Source organism: Schistocerca piceifrons, chromosome 5 (genome assembly GCF_021461385.2).
Source record: "Schistocerca piceifrons isolate TAMUIC-IGC-003096 chromosome 5, iqSchPice1.1, whole genome shotgun sequence".
NCBI lineage: Eukaryota > Metazoa > Arthropoda > Insecta > Orthoptera > Acrididae > Schistocerca > Schistocerca piceifrons.
The window spans coordinates 70,622,551-70,636,523 of record NC_060142.1 but is presented as its reverse complement, the minus strand read 5'-3'; positions in this window follow the sequence as shown (position 1 = coordinate 70,636,523).

Genomic DNA, 13,973 nt, shown 5'->3' with positions numbered 1-13,973 from the left:
CTGTATCAATTTCTCCGCTATTTCTGGCACCGAAATCGGTTGCACTTTTTTCAAGATTTGGTAAAGAGCTTTCATTTCAGGCGTGACTTTACAGGAAATTAAGTTAGATGAAATGGTGTCATGCAGCTGTGTGGTGTTTCCAGTTTCACTTATGAATTTATAAAAGTCTTTAAATCACTCTGCCTCATATAGTATTGCTTCAGTCCTCGATCGACAGAAATCGATGAAGCGACCGTTGGCCGACCATTTGAGACCTTGTAATACCGTAATGAAGTCTCAACACCAACTCTACTGTTGCACACGAGCGAACTATGTAAGCAGTGAAGACATGGAACCTACAAAACGTACCTGTTCCCAATGGGAATGACTAGATGTACGAGACGCCATATTTATAGTGCCATATTTAGCTTTTTTTGATGTAACTGGAATCCTGCCATTTGAAAACGGCGCATTGAAGACCTATCGCAAACGCGTCACCTATATTATTAAATATCAAGTAAGAAAGTATCAGTGAAATAAGACGTAAAGAGACAGTATGTTGCCCAAGACTTACATCTGAAATTCAACTACCGCGATGCGTATCAAATAACGTCGTGAATTACAGAGCTGAAGGAAGTAAGTTCGCATCCTATGATGTGCTATCATTTATTTATTTCCGTCATCTTAGTGTTGTTAACACATTGTGGGGCCTTTTTTTACGAATTACATACAAGTGCATTCTGCAGTATTCCATGTTATTTGTATTTAGCTCTGATCAGCACATGTGGTGCTTTCCGAGCGCTTGTATAGGCAGGAACCTAAGAGTTCGGCTTAAACTGCTGCGAGTGAAACAAGCTGGTACTGCTGTGACCGCAGACCGAAGACCGCTTCACACACATCAATGACGTACACTGCGGTGACCGGTCCGCCGCCGACATGTTCAAAGATATTGTTCTAGAACAGCTCCGGTCAAGATTTCGGCTCGTGGGCTGTACCCAGGCACAAGAACCAAAACGCTAATACTTGCTGTACATTTCTCCCCAGGTTGCGACACGCTGTCTGAGAGCGTGGAGGGGTAAGAGGGGAAAACTGCGAACACGTCTTTTTTATATGGCAGAGCAACCGCAGAGCATACGACTTGGTTTTATATTTCATTTATCTCAACATCTTGGGTCACAAACGAAATAAATTTTCCGTATTATTTATTTTTGAAACGCTGAAGACATAATATAGTTTTCATCTGGTACAAACTTCCGGCGTATGTACAGACGCAGACAATTGAACAGTTTCGGGTCAAACTGCCATGTACTAGTGACTAATTTAGTTTCGTAACCCAAAACATGGTCTTTCACAAAATATGTCGGTCAAAATATTGCCGTACTTTAGGAAACTCTACCTGAAGAAAGGAATGTATACGTCCCCGACAGTTTTAACGTAAAGTGATTTGCCATAACTTGAATCACCTTGCAGGTCAATCAATTACATCTCCACATGCACAAGGGAGCTTTCAACTGAAACGGGAAACAGTCTTGAATACAGCTCGGAAACCGATGTAAGACTGACAGGTGTCCTCAAAATCCTTATAAAACTATCCCTATAACTCATTCTGCTCCACAATGAATTCTTCAAACTTCTTATTCTCTTTAATGCCAATGAGTTTATGGAACTGGACTGTCTTTGGCAGAATGTGTCACTTCTATGACTCAATTTTCTTTTTAAATGCGTACTCATCGAATCAGAAGTTGCCATGCAATGTATTACCCTGGCAGCGTAAGTAAAGTCCACTTAAAATGCTAAATCTTCACTCCTTTCCGGATGTTCTAATTTTTGTTCCTCCGCTCCTTTTTCCTTCATAAATTACACAGTAGCCAGTTTTAAATAGAAAAATCATTCCACGCATATCCCTTGGCTTAACCAAAGTACTTTGCGATAACATATGAAGTCTCTATACTCTTCAGTCATTTCCTTTAAAAACTGTTGCAACTGATATTGGAATAATGCGTGTGACTTCATTGGAACGATTCGCACAAATAATTTCTTCAGGTGGTACAGGGCAGCAAATTTAGCAAAAAGTACTTTTTGATGTACAAAGCAATCTCGTCTCTTGTCACGGTTCGCGCTGCTCCCCCGACGGAGGTTCGAGTCCTTCCTCGGGCATGGGTGTGTGTGTTGTCCTTAGCGTATGTTAATTTGTGTGCAAGCTTAGGGACCGATGACCTCAGCAGTTTGGTCCCATAGAATCTTAATACAAATTTCCGAAAATCTCCAATCTCGTCTGTCGATCTTCGTAATTTTTTGCTCTTTCATTGTCAACTAAATCTTTTAAATTTGTTCTGAATCGCACTTTAAAGTCGTTGTGTAGCAAATATACACTACCTATCACTTTTGAGATTTGAGAATTCTCATCCCTGTGTTCTCTCATTCCTTTTCAATTGAAAGGATTCCCACTATGTATCACTAGACTTTCTCCTCCGTGCAGACTGTCACTGGACCAGTGAACATCCTTCATACCACGAACAAATTACGAAGATTAAACAGTGCTGACAACCGAGGCTGCCGAACTGAAGATACTTGCGCTGACTGAAAAATGCCGCACTGCAATGCAGACGGGAAAAAAATACACAGAGTTTCAAAATTTAAGCAATCTGACTGGCTGAAAAAATATATAGACTTGAACACACTGATGAGGACCAAGACTACGAACAACTCTGAGAAAGACTTCTACAAGCTGATGAACAACTTAGTCTTTGGCAGGACGATGGAAAACATAAGAAAGAGAGTAGACATAAAATTAGTATCCGATGGAGAAAAATGTGATAAACTTATAGCAAAACAAACTTTAAAGGTAGAACTGTATTTAACGAAAATCTTGCTGCTGTCCATATGAATATGACAAAAATCACATTTAAAAAGCCTGTCTATGTTGGAATGAGCATACTCGATCTGTCTAAAGAACTGATGTATGATTTTCACTACAGAATAATGAAACCAAAGTGCCGGCCGTTGTGACGGAGCGGTTCTAGGCGCTTCAGTCTGGAACCATGCGACCGTAGCGGTCGCAGGTTCGAATCCTGCCTCGGGAATGGATGTGTGTGATGTTCTTAGGCTAGTTAGGCTTAAGGAGTTTTAAGTTCTAGGGGACTGATGACCTCAGATGTTAAGTCCCATAGTGCTCAGAGCCATTTGAACAGCTACATATGCAGCATTCAGACTGAAGACTTCTACGAAGACATAAAACCGATGCGTGATTGCTTTGATAAGAGCGACGATTCAAAGGACAACATCTACGGCATGCCTCAAGTAAACAAGAAAGTTTTAGGGAAAATGAAGGATGAATGCCACGGAAGAACTATGGAAGAGTTCTGTGGCCTAAGGACGAAGATGTACGTCTACAAGGTTGGTGACAATGTGGAGAAGAAATCAAAAGGAATTAACAGTTGTGTGATCAAAAATAGAATCAGCTTGTAAGCTTATAAGACTGCCTGTTCAACGGTAGAGAACAGTACAGAAGGATTAAAATGATACATTTGAAATAAACAAGAAGATGCTGAACCCACATGACAGCAAAAGACATGTCCTGGAAAATCGAGTAGATACATTATCATATGGGCATTACAAGTTATTAAAAATCTAATAAAAAAAATTCTGTTCATATGGAGACTCTAATCAGAAGCTCAAGAATGTAAGTGTCTGAAAAGAGATTAAAAAAATAAGTGATCTGGAGACAAATGTTTTATGTAATGTTATTGACTGTGAATATCCAAATACTAGATACGGAGAAAAAATTTGTATGGTGCTTAATAATGTGTTTATGGTTATTTTTCCAGAAAGATATTCTAAGATAATTAATGATTGGGATTTTGAAGTAATTGGAAAAGGACAAATGAAACTGAAATATAAAGGACTTGAGAAAGTTAGAAATAGAAATAATGAATTTCATGATATTGAATTCACGATGTGAAAACTTTTTGTATTACATTTTGTAATCTTTAAATGAACAGCACCAAGACACAGTTATGGCAGTGTAATGAATGTGTGATTGAAAAATTTCATAAAGATAAATATCTAAAAGGTGGACATACATATGTTTGCCAAGAATGTACATTGAGACTTCAAATAATTACAGTTACAGGCAAATGTGGTAGAACTGTAAACACGAATAATCTCAAAAAACATTTACAAACAACTTCTCATAAAAAATCTTATTGGTGCTCAAGAAGAAAGCAAATAATAGCGTTCATCAAGGGAAATAAGTCGTTTACTTTCGTTCAGCACTATTTTCTTACATTCACCTATTATAAAAAAACTAATAAACATCTATTTTATTAAGCGCACCTTTTGTCAGAAAAACATTGATATTCATTTGTCTTACGTGCACCTTGGTAAAAAAAAAAAATATTCTTTGGAATGAAAATGGGATGAGTTAGACTTGAATCTTTGAATGATGGAGGGGAAAAGTAGAACAAAATGACGGGTTTGGGGGTAACTGGCTTACTTTCTAAGAAAGTGAGCCAGTGAGCCAGAACCCGCCTTTTTGTTCTACTCCCGCATTTCTCGTGGATGCCGGTACACACTGCTCCGCGTGTGCACTGCCTCTGATGCCACAGTGACACTAGTTCACTGAGGTCAGTGTTTCTTGCGGCATGTGGCAGACCACCTGGGCGGCGCGATGACGGATTTCTCGGACAATCATCTATGCTGATATCTGTGATTTTGGATGAAGGAGAGTAAAACAAGTGAAAAAGACGGAAGAGGGGGCCATCAGGCGTGGAAAAATAGACCGAAAGAAGGGAAATTTGCGACTCTGTGCAATTAATTAATGCTCGACGGAGTTGTGTTTTATGAATGTCTCAGAACGTCACAAAATTAATTTAGCTTACTATTGAGCATGTTAGAAGATCGTCTGAAAAAGAGACATGTAAAATTGAGGAAAAACGGCAGAGGAAGATAACGGCTCGCCGTTTCCTTGAGTTTATTACTATGTTGTTGCTGTGGTCTTCAGTCCTGAGACTGGTTTGATGCAGCTCTCCACGCTACTCTAACCTGTGCAAGCTTCTTTATCTCCCAGTACCTACTGCAACCTACATCCTTCTGAATCTGTTTGGTGTATTCATCTCTTGGTCTCCCCCTATGATTTTTACCCTGCACGCTGCCCTCCAATGCTAAATTGGTGATCCCTTGATGCCTCAGAACATGTCCTACCAATCGATCCCTTCTTCTAGTCAAGTTGTGCCACAAACTTCTCCTCTCCCCAATCCTATTCAATACCTCCTCATTAGTTACGTGATCTACCCATCTAATCTTCAGCATTCTTCTGTAGCACCACATTTCGAAAGCTTCTGTTCTCTTCCTTTCCAAACTAATTATCGTCCATGTTTCACTTCCATACATGGCTACACTCCATACAAATACTTTCAGAAATGACTTCCTGACACTTAAATCTATACTCGATGTTAACAAATTTCTCTTCTTCAGAAACGCTTTCCCTGCCATTGCCAGTCTACATTTTATATCCTCTCTACTTCGACCATCATCAGTTATTTTGCTCCCCAAATAGCAAAACTCCTTTACTACTTTAAGTGTCTCATTTCCTAATCTAATACCCTCAGCATCTCCCGACTTAATTCGACTACATTCCATACTCCTCGTTTTGCTTTTGTTGATGTTCATCTTATATCCTCCTTTCAAGACGCTATCCATTCCGTTCAACTGCTCTTCCAAGTCCTTTGCTTTCTCTGACAGAATTACAATGTTGTCGGCAAACCTCAAGGTTTTTATTTCTTCTCCATGGATTTTAATATCTACTTCGAATTTTTCTTTTGTTTCCTTCACTGCTTGCTCAATATACAGATTGAATAACATCGGGGAGAGGCTACAAACCTGTCTCTTCCCTTCCCAACCACTGCTTCCCTTACATGCCCCTCAACTCTTATAACTGCCATTTGGTTTCTGTACAAATTGTAAATAGCCCTTCGTTCCCCGTATTTTACCCCTGCCACCTTCAGAATCTCAAAGAGAGTATTCCAGTCAACGTTGTCAAAAGCATTCTCGAAGTCTACAAATGCTACAAACGTAGGTTTGCCTTTCCTTAATCTAGCTTCCAAGATAAGCCGTAAGGTCAGTATTGCCTCACGTGTTCCAATATTTCTACGGAATCCAAACTGATCTCCCCCGAGGTCGGCTTCTACTAGTTTTTCCATTCGTCTGTAAAGAATTCGCGTTAGTATTTTGCAGCCGTGACTTATTAAACTGATAGCTCGATAATTTTCATATCTGTCAACACCTGCTTTCTTTGGGATTGGAATTATTATATTCTTCTTGAAGTCTGAGGGTATTTCGCCTGTCTCATACATCTTGCTCACCAGATGGTGAAGTTTTGTCAGGACTGGCTCTCCCAAGGCTGTCAGTAGTTCTAATGGAATGTTATCTACTCCCAGGGCCTTGTTTCGACTCAGGTCTTTCAGTGCTCTGTCAAACTCTTCACGCAGTATCATATCTCCCATTTCATCTTCCTCTACATCCTCTTCCATTTCCATAACATTGTCCTCAAATACATCGCCCTTGTATAGACCCTCTATATACTCCTTCCACCTTTATGCTTTCCCTTCTTTGCTTAGAACTGAGTTTCCATATGAGCTCTTGATATTCATGCAAGTGGTTCTCTATTCTCCAAAGGTCTCTTTAATTTTCCTGTAGGCAGTATATATCTTATCCCTAGTGAGATAAGCCTCTACATCCTTAAATTTGTCCTCTAGCCATCCCTGCTTAGCCATTTTGCACTTCCTGTCGATCTCATTTTTGAGACGTTTGTATTCCTTTTTGCCTGCTTCATTTACTGCATTTTTATATTTTCTCCCTTCATCAATTAAATTCAATATTTCTTCTGTTACCCAAGGATTTCTACTAGCCCTCGTCTTTTTACCTACCTGATCCTCTGCTGCCTTCACTGCTTCATCCCTCAAAGCTACCCATTCTTCTTCTACTGTATTTCTTTCCCTCATTCCTGTCAATTGTTCCCTTATGCTCTCCCTGAAACTCTGTATAACCTCTGGTTTAGTCAGTTTATCCAGGTCCCATCTCCTTAAATCCCCACCTTTTTGCAGTATCTTCAGTTTTAATCTACAGTTCATAACCAAAAGATTGTGGTCAGAGTCCACATCTGCCCCTGGAAATGTCTTACAATTTAAAACCTGGTTCCTAAATCTCTGTCTTACCATTATATAATCTATCTGATACCTTCTAGTATCTCCTGGATTCTTCCATGCATACAACCTTCTTTTATGATTCTTGAACCAAGTGTAAGCTATGATTAAGTTGTGCTCTGTGCAAAATTCTACCAGGCGGCTTCCTCTTTCATTTCTTACCCCCAATCCATATTCACCTACTATGTATCCTTCTCTCCGTTTTCCTACTACCGAATTCCAGTCACCCATGGCTATTAAATTTTCGTTTCCCGTCACTATCTGAATAATTTCTTTTATTTCATCATACATTTCTTCAATTTCTTCGTCATCTGCAGAGCTAGTTGGCATATAAACTTGTACTACTGTAGTAGGCGTGGGCTTCGTGTCTATCTTGGCCACAATAATGCGTTCACTATGCTGTTTGTAGTAGCTTACCCGCATTCCTATTTTTTTATTCGTTATTAAACCTACTCCTGCATTACTCCTATTTGACTTTGTATTTATAACCCTGTATTCGCCTGACCAAAAGTCTTGTTCCTCCTGCCACCGAACTTCACAAATTCCCACTATATCTAACTTTAACCTATCCATTTCCCTTTTTTAAATTTTCTAACCTACCTGCCCGATTAAGGGATCTGACATTCCACGCTCCGATCCGTAGAACGCCAGTTTTCTTTCTCCTGATAACGACGTCCTCTTGAGTAGTCCCCGCCCGGAGATCGGAATGGGGGCTATTTTACCTCCGGAATATTTTACCCAAGAAGACGCCATCATCATTAACCATACAGTAGAGCTGCATGCCCTCGGGAAAAATTACGGCTGTAGTTTCCCCTTGCTTTCAACCGTTCGTAGTATCAGCACAGCAAAGCTGTTTTGGTTAGTGTTACAAGGCCAGTTCAGTCAATCATCCAGACTGTTGCCCCTGCAACTACTGAAAAGGCTGCTGCCCCTCTTCAGGAACGACACATTTGTCTGGCCTTTCTTCATGTACCCGTCCATTGTGGTTGCACCTACGGTACGGCTATCTGTACCGCTGAGGCACTCAAGCCTCCCCACCAACGGCAAGGTCCATGGTTCATGGGGGAGTTTATAACTATATGATATAATAAACACTTTGACGAATTATTGGTAATTAAATATATAAGGTGTTTCTGGAGGAATGGTCAATATTCAGGGATATGGCACGAATGATCATTCGAAACAAAAACGTTGGCTCTATAGAGCATACCTTAAGAGCTATGAGTAATTCTTCATCTTTGATACTGTGGAACAAATGTCTTCCAACGCAAGCTCTTTGCTGTCCATGTTTTGGGAAGTGACAGTATGGACCAAAAAAAGAAAAAAATGTACATAAACATGTGCTCCAAAATGGATACTTTAATAGTTATGAGCACTTGTTCAGTAGAAGAGTTGTGTTTCAAAGCAGCGAAGATGAACTAGTAGTCACAGCACTCAAGGTATGCGTTTTAGAGTACTTGTTTACTAGACAATTTTTTCTTGTTTTGGTTCATACTGCCACATCTAGAAATATCAAAAGCAAAGAAATTCTATAGAAGAATTTAGTTTCACTGTATCGAAGATCAGGAAGTGCTCATAGCTCTTAAGATAAGCTTTTTAGAGCCCATGTTTAGTGGACATTTTTGTTTCTAATGATCACTCCTATCATATCCCTGAATACTGACTAGTCCTCCTCGAACACCCGTATGAAATCAACAATCACTATTTTGGCTTCATTCGTAAATTCTTGAATGTCTTCTTCCTGTTTCGACCGATCCTGATTCAGCAACATTAAAACCACCCGTGAAACCGTCGTTTGTCACTGTCGTATTGTCTATTTCTTTTCAGATATTTGGTCACTGGATATGTGCTAAACACGATTTCATTTAGCTATAGCACGGGGAACATTGAAGTTCACCAGAACATACGAGAGACCTGCAGGACAATTACAGGCAGTACGATGAACGGATTGATGTCTGCCCTGACAGAAGAAATGTGGAAGAACATTGCTCAGGGTTTTTATTGCAATGTGTAACTTCCCCAACTTTTGGTTAAGAAACACGTTACTATCCAGGCTCCTTCGAACACTGGACGACTATTCTTCAACTAAACAGACTTTCTCCTTATCTTTGGTGCCCCTTTTAGATGCTCGACGTAGTTATATCGCTGATTAGTGTCGGGGCATGTGGAAAGAATATGTCAGATCTATAGCCAATATCAAAGCAAAGTGCTTCTATAGAAGAATTTTGTTTCACTGTATCGAAGATCAGGAAGTGCTCATAGCTCTTAAGATAAGCGTTTTAGAGCCCATGTTTAGTGGACAAAGTGGTCTTTGAACTAATTGGTTATATTCACTGAAGTAAAATCAGAAATACGTACAAATGTACTTACCAGTTGTTCTTATTTCTGCTCCTACTTTATTCGAGAGTCTGTTCTTCAGCTCTGTGTCCTTGTATTTGGGATTTGAGAAATCACGCAAGACAGGATACCTGGACACTAATTCAGTTTTGATGATTCACGTTTATCATGATAAACTAATGCACAGCAATACAACTTGACCGTGCCGGGGGCATCAATTGAGAAAATATCGGCCGCTGTGAATGCGGCGATCAGGACATGGCGACGGCCGGAGCTTAACTCGCACTCTCGCGGTCGCGCTACGATCGAGTGTGAACACTGCCCTGTAAGTTTTTTGAACAAACGTGCCAAACTTTACGCGTGCAGCATACGCGGGGCACGGGCGCGTCAAAACCGGCCTGTCACTCGGGTTTGCTCACTCCTCCTCGGTAGTATCCGTAACTGCGCAACATTTCACTTAACCGTTGCAGTGCGGCATTTTTCAGTCGGAGCAAGTCTCTTCAGTTCGCCAGATTCGACTTTCAGTGCTGTTTAATCTTCCTTATTTGTTCGTGGTATGAAGGATGTTCACTCGTCCAGTGGCTGTTTGCACGGAGGAGGAAGTCCAGCGATCCATCGTCAGAATATTTTCAAATGAAAAGGAATGACGGAAGAGAGGAATGAGAATTCTCAAATCGCAAAAGTGACAGGTAGTGCATATTTGCTACACAACTACATTACAGTGCCATTCAGACCGAATTTAAAGATTTAGTTGACAATGAAAGAGCAAAAAATTATAAAGATCGACAGACGAGACTGGAGGTTTTCGGAAATTTGTGGTAAGATCCTACGGGAGCAAACTGCTGAGGTCATCGGTCCCTAAGCTTACACACAACTTGATCTATAAACTAACTTACGCTAAGCACAACACATACACCCATGCCCGAGGGAGGACTCGTACCTCCGACGGGGGGTCTCGCGAACCGTGACAAGAGACGAGATTGCTTTGTACACCAAAAAGCACTTCCTGCTAAATTTGCCGCCCTAGAACACCTGAAGATATTATTGGTGCGAAGCAGCCACGGTCAAACACTCGCCTATCACTACATGGAATATGTGGAAACAGTGCATCAGACTCTTACAACTGCGGCCTACAACAAAACGTTAAACCTACAAAACGCATCTGCTCCAAACGAAAGTGACATGGCAAGCACCTCACCTTGCGCATGCGCAAAGCCTGCACTGCCCTCTTCTAAAACAGCTAAATATTTGTGACAACGATGAATATTCATAGCTGCTCATTTCACTCTCATCAGTTTAAGCCCTGCTCTTAGGTTCCGGCCTAAACAAGCGCTCGGAAAGCGCCACATATCCGGAAACAAGCAGTTGATTTATTTTTTTTCATTCTTCGTTTTCTGATCAGACGGAAATACAACTAACATCGAATACTACAGAACGTACTTGTATGACATCCATAAAAAAGCCCCACAATGTGTTAACAACACTAAGATGACGGAAAAAAATAAATAATAGCATGCCACTGGATGCAAACTTACTTCCTTCAACTCTGTAATTCACGACGTTTTTGATACGCATGGCGCTAGTTGAATTTCAGTCTTAAGTCTTGGGCAACATACTGTCTCTTTAAGTCATATCACTGATACTTTCTTACTTCATATTTAATAATATAGGCGACGCGTTTGCGATAGATCTTCAATGCGCCGTTTTCAAACGACGGGCTTCCAGTTATATCACAAAAAGCTAAATATGGCACTATAAATGTGGCGTTTCGTACATCTGGTCATTCCCATTTGGAACAGGTACGTTTTGTAGGTTTCATGTCTTCACTGCTTATATAGTTCGCTCATGTGCAACACTGGAGTTGGTGTTGTACTTCACTACGGTATTGTAAGATCTCAAATGACGGCCAGCGGTCGCTTTATCGATTTCTGTCGATCGAGGCCTGAAGCTATACTATCTGAGGCACAGTGCTTTAAAGACTTTGATAGAGTCATAAGTAAAACGGGAAACACCTCACAGGTACATGACACCATTTAATCTAACTTTAATTTCCTGTCAGGACACGCCTGAAATGAAATCTCTTTACCTAATCTTGAAAAATGTGCAACCGATTTCGTTGCCCGATATAGAAGAGAAATTGATACAGCAGAGCAAAGCCTGCCATTCGTTCTGCAAAAAGACGATACAGTATCCCTTTTTTGCTAGCGTGTCTTGTGTTCAAGAATTTTTGTTGGAATGCAGATAGGTGCCTCATTTTCTTCACAGCTTCTTCCTCAATTAAAACCGAACTGATTTTGTTGCCTCGTGTTACGAGAAATCCTGGATCAACCTTTATTTCACTTATTGTTGTCATTGTTCAACGTGTTCTGTGAACAACGGAGACAGATGAAATTTGTGTAATCTAGCGATGACAGTTGATGTGTTGCATTCTTATTCGTGTGAACTAAGGTATTACGTCTAAAAGCAAATGAGCCTTTTCTTACAACATAAAGAGAAAAAAAAATCCTTTCTTTCAAGCGAAAACATTAGCTATGAAGTTCCATGTAATGTTTTCACTGCCATACCTTCGATTAGTCTTGGTGGCAACTCGAATATTGTTCAGCATGATAGATTTAAAAAGCATAACCTGACTTATTCTGCTGAAAAATTAAATTGCTGAATTCCAGGGAAGAGTGCATAATAGAGTTTTGAAATGTTTAAAAAGTGAAACTCCTGTCGAAAATTATAGAACTTGCTCTGCGCATCCCAGGGTGAATCATACTCGGTCACCTGATAAAACAAATGTTTTAGATAGTACAATTGTCAACGCAATAATTGTCAAGTGTAATTTATGCATTTCATGGACAGCCTTGTATGACAGAGTGTTACTCAGTAATCAGATACGTGAACAAATGGACTCACGTGAAAAACACAAACAAAATTGTAGTAATATGAAGGATTCGTAAGCCCACTTCACTTATGAGTATTAATAAACATTGCTCTGATGCAAGGTGCATTTAGTCAAAATCATGTTTTTGTCATCCTAATTTTCTATTAATAGAGTGTTTCAGAAATTATCGATCAGCTGACCACAGCTAGCTTTTTCAGCTGTCCCGTGTTTTCATGGGAAGAATTGGTAGACTTAAATCAGAATTAGTCAACAAAATAGCTCCTTTCAAGTTTCATATGAAACAGATGGAGAAGAGCATTGACACGGCTTCTCATTTCCATATCTCGGAAATTTCTTTCAAGGTATGAGTTAAGAGGTGCTTATCCAAACATCGTAAAGGCTTTGAGAATGTTTATCAGAAAGCCAATGACGACAGTGTCTCGTGAACGCAGTGTGTAAGTAGGCTGCTTATGTTTTCTTATTGGCAGCGTTACGTAGCGCTCCGTATGAAAATCACTGGCTGTGCTGTGTGCAGTCTGTGGCTAGTTTGCATTGTTGTCTGCCATTGTAGTGTTGGGCAGTTGGCTGTTAACAGCGCGTAGCGTTGCGCAGTTGGAGGTGAGCCGCCAGCAGTGGTGGATGTGGGGAGAGAGATGGCGGAGTTTTGAAATTTGTAAGACTGGATGTCATGAACTGCTATATATATTATGACTATTACGGTAAATACATCATTTGTTCTCTATCAAAATCTTTCATTTGCTAACTATGTCTATCAGTAGTTAGTGCCTTCCGTAGTTTGAATCTTTTATTTAGCTGGCAGTAGTGGCGCTCGCTGTATTGCAGTAGTTCAAGTAACCAAGATTTTTGTGAGGTAAGCGATTTGTGAAACGCATAGGTTAATGTTAGTCAGGGCCATTTTTTTAGGGATTTTTGAAAGTCAGATTGCGTTGCGCTAAAAATATTGTGTGTCAGTTTAAGGACAGTGATGTATAATTGTTCTAAGGGGACGTTTCAAGTGTCAGGAAAGTGAAGCCGATGAAAAGTACTTCGAGTATGAGCAAAACCAGACTGTAAAATTTAGTTATTCACAACACGACAATACCACTGAATTTTATTTCAGTGACACACTCAGAGAAAGGAGATTGGAAGTAAATTTTATACTAAGAACGCCATTCGCAGAAAGAGATATTTTCTCACATCTCAATCACAGCCCGTTACCTCATATTTCTAATTAATGATTTGTGAGGAGCAAATAATATCTGTTGCTTATTATACACCACACTGAATCCAGTGTGCGGCAGCAAAGATAGGCTTTGAGATGTAGATCTTACTTCACAGTCGATTTTTTGGGAAGTTTATACAGTTTGCAATTTTTTCACTAGAATGATCATTTACACTGATGTCCAAAGTTAAAGCAACAAAATGTTATTTCCCCGTCCTGTGTCTAATTAACAATTTAATCATTCAAATTGTCAACCAGATGTCTGCACGACCTTGTTCTGCACGGAAGATGGCATCACGGTCAGTGGGCAACCATGCCAACGATGACGGCAGGGCACCTATGAAACGAGGTAGTGTTTGCCAGA